This window comes from Lutra lutra, chromosome 7, assembly GCF_902655055.1.
Source record: "Lutra lutra chromosome 7, mLutLut1.2, whole genome shotgun sequence".
NCBI lineage: Eukaryota > Metazoa > Chordata > Mammalia > Carnivora > Mustelidae > Lutra > Lutra lutra.
Window position 1 is genome coordinate 83,967,543 of NC_062284.1, and position 5,567 is coordinate 83,973,109.

General features: G+C 47.7%; 1 pseudogene; it reads right to left on the reverse strand.

Annotated features, from left to right (window-relative positions):
• Positions 1-204: 204 nt before the first annotated feature.
• Positions 205-2,793, reverse strand: LOC125104498 (vacuolar protein sorting-associated protein 72 homolog; annotated as a pseudogene).
• Between the last annotated feature and the right edge of the window lie 2,774 nt (positions 2,794-5,567).

Consider the following 5,567-nt stretch of genomic DNA (forward strand, 5'->3'; position numbering starts at 1 on the left):
GAGAAAGAAAAAGAGAGAGGCAGGCACAGAGAGGCATTTTATTTTGTTAGATTCAAACACAGGAGGAAAGACAGAAGAAAAAAAATATAGAAAAGGGTTGGGCAAAGATTGGATAACAAAGAAGAGAAGCAGGTAAAGGAGGGACAACGTCAAGAACCCCAGAGTCAGGGCAGGGGAGATTTCTCAGGACTAGACATGTCTTCGTCAGCTGACAGTGCCCTGGTACAAGGTCAGGGCCCAGAGCAGGGAGGGACTCAGGAGGTGGTGGCCCAGGGCCCAGGGCCCAGGTGGTGGGCGCAGCATGTGGGCAGTGATGCATTTCTTGCAGGCCTCAAAGATGATCTTGAAGGTCAAGCAGGGGCATAAGCTATGCCTCTAACAGGTTCCAGTGTCTACCAGCTAGACCCCAAGACCTGACCTTCATTGCCCACTTGCCTGTACTCACTAACCGCTGCCTTACATTTTTCCTTGAGCTCTTCTTTCTGGTTAGCCTCCTAACTCAGACGAATAAAACCCAAAACCACCCCTCACGTGATGGCAAGTCCCCTGACAAGGCCTAGAGCCAGCCCACCCCAGACCACCCAGGCAGTTTGAGCTAAACCCCTGACTGGAGCTTATGCAGATGGACTGGGAAGTAACCCATGGGATGGCAGCCTTTACCTCATCATAATACTAAAATATCTGCCCAAGGAGGAGCGTCAGCCTCATTTACATAACCATACAACGTGTGTAGGCGTTGTTTCTTTGAGGCACAGGCACGACCTTACACTGGCCTCCACATACCACCAGAAGGCTTCCCTCTCTGAATATTCATCCCAACCCTAAACAAAAGATACCCATTCGTCCCCCTTCCCCAGGAGTCACGGCTTTGGAAGCCATTCCTCTGATGTTATTTGCTGCAAATAAAGTTTTCTTTGTGCGACAAGTCATCTGGGGCAGTTTCCATGACTCACCAAGGAGCAAACTCACGCTGGTTCCGTTGCACCAGGACCAGGCTGGGCGATGGGTCAACAAGAAGTCCTTCAGAACAGGCACCTTTGCGGGGCCACCCTGAGGGAACCCATTCTTCAAAGGACACGGCATCACTAAAAGTGATGGCATCACATGAGCTGTGAGCCCGGCAGAAGACAGACCCAGCCCCAGCACAGACATCAAGGCTGAAGCCGTGGAAGCAGGATCAAGTGCTTCTCCACCGACATTCTCCACCTTGGGGCGGGGCTCCACCAGCGGGGGGCACTGTCACTGAGTAACAGGGGACCCTGTGCTCTGGAAACTCCTGCTTCTTACAACCAGGCTTCTTTCTGGCGGGCTTGAGCTACTTCTGCTCTAAGCAGGAGTTAGGGGTCCCCAGGAAAAGAAAGATGAGACTTAGCTTCCGCGACACTAGAGAAGTCATTTTAGGCCTCCAGCTATTCCCCATGATCTACGCGCTACTTGCCCAAACATACTTCTCACAGAAGTTTCTGGAAGGTGTCAGAATTTAAAAAAAAAAAAAAATGCAAAAACCACAGTAGTTATGGATTTTAAGGGAACAAAGGGAATGCAAAAACTAACAGTCTCCCCCAGGCCAGGAAATGGGATTTCAGGACAATAAATCAGTGGTAAAACTCCCAGTGCTATTTCAAAAGTAAGCTAACCCTGCATTCCTAATCCGAGGTAAGGAACCCAAGACACCGTCCAGTTTATACCAGCTCTCAGAGGATGCCCACAACGCCTTCTGCCTGGTCCGACAGTTACAGCTGCTTCATTACAAAGTCTCCATCCTAGCAGAAGCAGAAGCTTCATTAATATAACATAAAGATATGTATATATACATATGTGGGCAAGTTTTCTTTTTTTTAAGATTTTATTTATTTATTTGACAGGAAGAAAGAGAGATTCCAAGTAGGCAGAGGGGCAGGCAGACAGAGCAGGGAAGCAGGCTCCCTGCTGAGCAGAGAGCCCTATGTGGGGCTCGATCCCAGGACCTGGGGATCATGACATGAGCCAAAGGCAGAGGTTTAACCCACTGAGCCACCCAGGCGCCCCGTGGACAAGTTTTGTAAGTGGGCCTTGCTACCTTACACCCGCCCGCCTTTACCACTGTCACAAATCTCCCCTTTCTGAATATTCATCCTAAACCCTAAATTTAAAAAGCTGCTCACCCCTGCTTGGGAAGTCACGGCTTTGGAAGTAATACCCCACGATCTCCTTATTTGCTGCAAATAAAGTCTTCTTTGTGTGACAACTCCACCTGGTGTATATCTGTAACTCACCAAGGAGCGAACTCATGTTAGGGTGGTGACAACATGTCGTCTCTGATAAAGGTAGGTCATGGCCCTCTGTGATCTTGGCCTCCCTGAGCAGCTTGTCCTCCATCAGCGGCCACTCACAAGGGAGTCTCTTTCACCGCCGGGACTGGCCCTGCCTCTCCAGGACCCTAGGGAACATTTGTGTGTGCGCTTAAGAGATTGACACATGGACTTTTAGACCATCAGAGCCATCACCCTGCAGTCCTGACCATAGCAGCGCCTTTTCTTCTAGGGCCTTCTGAGAGCTGCCAGCAGTGCTGACCTTTGGAGGCCTCAAGTTCTCGGGAGGCCCCTCACAGGTCTGATGACTCCTCAGTGCTTCCTTCTTGGCTCTTTGGCTTCTCGGCACTGACGTCAAAGCCAAGGCCCACCTCGCCCACTGTGTCTGATTGTCCTCTTGATATCATCATCTCCAGAATCCTTCATGAAGCCTCCAGAAGTTATCTGGTAACTCCTCTTCCTCCTCTGCCTCCAGCCCAGAAAGCTGGTTCCTTGAGGTCATATGGCCTTCTTTCCCAGACTGTGTACCACCAGAGGCCCCTCACCCAGCTTGGTCAGACAGAGGAGCAAGGGCAAAGTCCCAAGGTGGGGTCAGCACATCACGTCAGAGGACACAGGCTGAAGTAAAGCGGTGGAAGAAGGGAAGTTAAAGGAGGTGAGATCAGAGAGACACCTAGGGCCAAACCACTTAGGCCTGGGTAGGGACTTCAGACTCTAAGAGTGATGCGATGCCATTAGAGGGTTTCGAGCAGAAGTGAGTTGTGACTGATGAACATTTTAACGGGGTCACTCTGCAAAATGGTTAGCCAATATACTGTAGGAGGACATGATGGGCAGCTTCTAAAATGGTTCCCAGCAATTCCTTCTTCCTCATCTTGAGTGCCATGATATTGTGACTTATACATGATTTCATAAGAAATACACATTTGGTCTTTCCCATGTTCTGAACAGAGCTCCTAATACCCTTGGAATTTCCTAAGCGATGAGAGTGATGAAGGTATCTTTTGTTATTCAGAACAAACCCCTTCCAACCACACCTTACTTTATATTAAGAAGATGATTAAGAGAAAACCCCTAGGTAACCTCAAGATGGGGGCTGTTTGCCAGGGGAACCAAACTAGATTATAGGATAGGAACTTCCAGCCCCATCCCAGTTCCAGAAAGAGAGGCTAGAGACCAAATTCAATCACCAATGGCCAATGATTTAATCAACCGTGTCTACTGTAAGAAAGTCACCTCCAAAAAACCCAAAAGGATGAAATTCAGAGAACTTAAGAATGTGGGAACTCGTGGAGGTGCTGGGAGATGGCACCTTGGAGAGATCATGGAAACTCTGCCCACCCCCCAACACGCCTCACCCAAGTCATCTCTTCCACCTAGCTGTTCCTCAGTTATAGCCTCTTATTTTTTTTTAACTTAAATCTTTAAAGATTTTATTTTTTTGTCAGAGAGAGAGAGAAAGTGTGAGAGAGAGCATAAGCAGCAGGAGCAGCAGACAGAGGGAGAAGCAGGCTTCCCACTGAGCAGGGAGCCCGATGCAGGGCTCAATCCCAGGACCCTGGGATCATGACCTGAGCCAAAGGCAGATGCTTAACTGACTGAGCCCCCCAGGCATCTTGAGTTGTAGCCTTTTACCAGAAACCAATAACCTAGTAAATAAATGCTTTCCTGAGTTCTGGGAGCCTCTCTAACAAGTTAATTAAACCGGAGAAGGAAGTGGTGTGAATATTTGATTTATAGTCAATTGGACGGAAGCATAGGTAACAGCCTGGATTTGTGAATGGCTCCTGAAAGCCCAGTCGTTTTCTCTGGTGAAACTGAGCCCTTAACCTTAACCTGATGGATCTGAAACCATCTTACAGGCATACCCTGGAGGTATTGTGGCTTTGGCTTCAAACCATAGCAGTAAGGCAGATATCACAGTAGAGTCAAATGGACTTTTCGGTTTCCCAGTGCATATAGAAATTATGTTTACACAATACTGTAGTCTGTTCATTAAGTGTGCAGTAGCATTATGTCCTTAAATTTTTTTTACATTCCTTAATTAAAAAATACTTCATTGCTTAAAAAAAAAAATGCTAACTATCATATGAGCTTTCAGGGAGTCATAATCACTGATCACAGATCACCATAAAAAATAGATTGAAATATTGCATGAATACCAAAATGTGTCACAGAGACACAAAGTAGCAAGTGCTGTTGGAAAAAGTGCTAACCCGGCCAACACAGGGTTGCCACAAGCCTTCAAGTTATAAAGTAAGGCACAGTCAAACGAGGTATGAGTGTAAATGGTGTCAGAACTGAGTTACGCTGGGGGACACCCAGCCAGTATCACAGAATTGTGGAAAACCCCACACATCTGCGTTCAGAAGGGCTGGTGAGTGTGGCAGTTTCTTGAGAGTAAAGGAGAGACAAAAAGTAAAGGAGAGACCATGAGGAAGTGAGCTTTTCCTTACGGTGCCCTCCTCTCATCCTCTTCCCTTGAGTGTGGGTTGGGCCTAGTAACTTGCTTCTGACAGAATACTGGGGAAAGTAATGCGAGGCCACTTCCAAGATTAGGTTACAAAAGATGGAGACTTTCTTCTTGCCCAGCCTCTCTCACCTACTCTCCCTCTCAGAGTCATTTGGTCTTCCAAACCAGCCAGCTGCCTGGTTGAGAGAAGGCTCCGGAGACGTGTCTGTGACCAGGACTGACATCTACAGCCAACAGCCAGGGAAAACCTGAGGCCTTCTAACAGCAAAGCGAGCAAACTCAGAAGCAGATCTGCCCCCGTGGAGTTCTGAGATGGCGGCAGCTCAACCATCCCCTTGACAGCAACCCCCTCAGTGGCCCAGACGTCAGAGGGCCCTGGGAAGCCGCGCCTGGATTCCTGACTCTCAGAAACCCTCCTGAGATAATAACTCTTGCATGTAGGTTTGGGGGATAACTTATCATGCAGCAGTAGATAACCAATACAGAAGGCAAGTCGGAAAGCAGGAAGATCCAGTTTTATAGGACACAGAAATGGTCCATCCCTCCTCAGGATTATGGCAATTTCGACTAGCACAGAGCAGGGACTGAGGTAAGAATTGGTTGCATTGAAAATGACTTTTGCAAAGTACCACTCAATATGTTTATGTTTGTATCATTTCTACTCCTTGATAAGAATTAGCCTAAGCAAGGGCTAGAATTTCTGGAAAGACCGAATTGATTGACCCAGTTTAGGAGACACCATGACACAGTAAAAGGCTGTGTGGCCGAGTCAAAATGACTGAAAAATATATCCTTGTTATGGG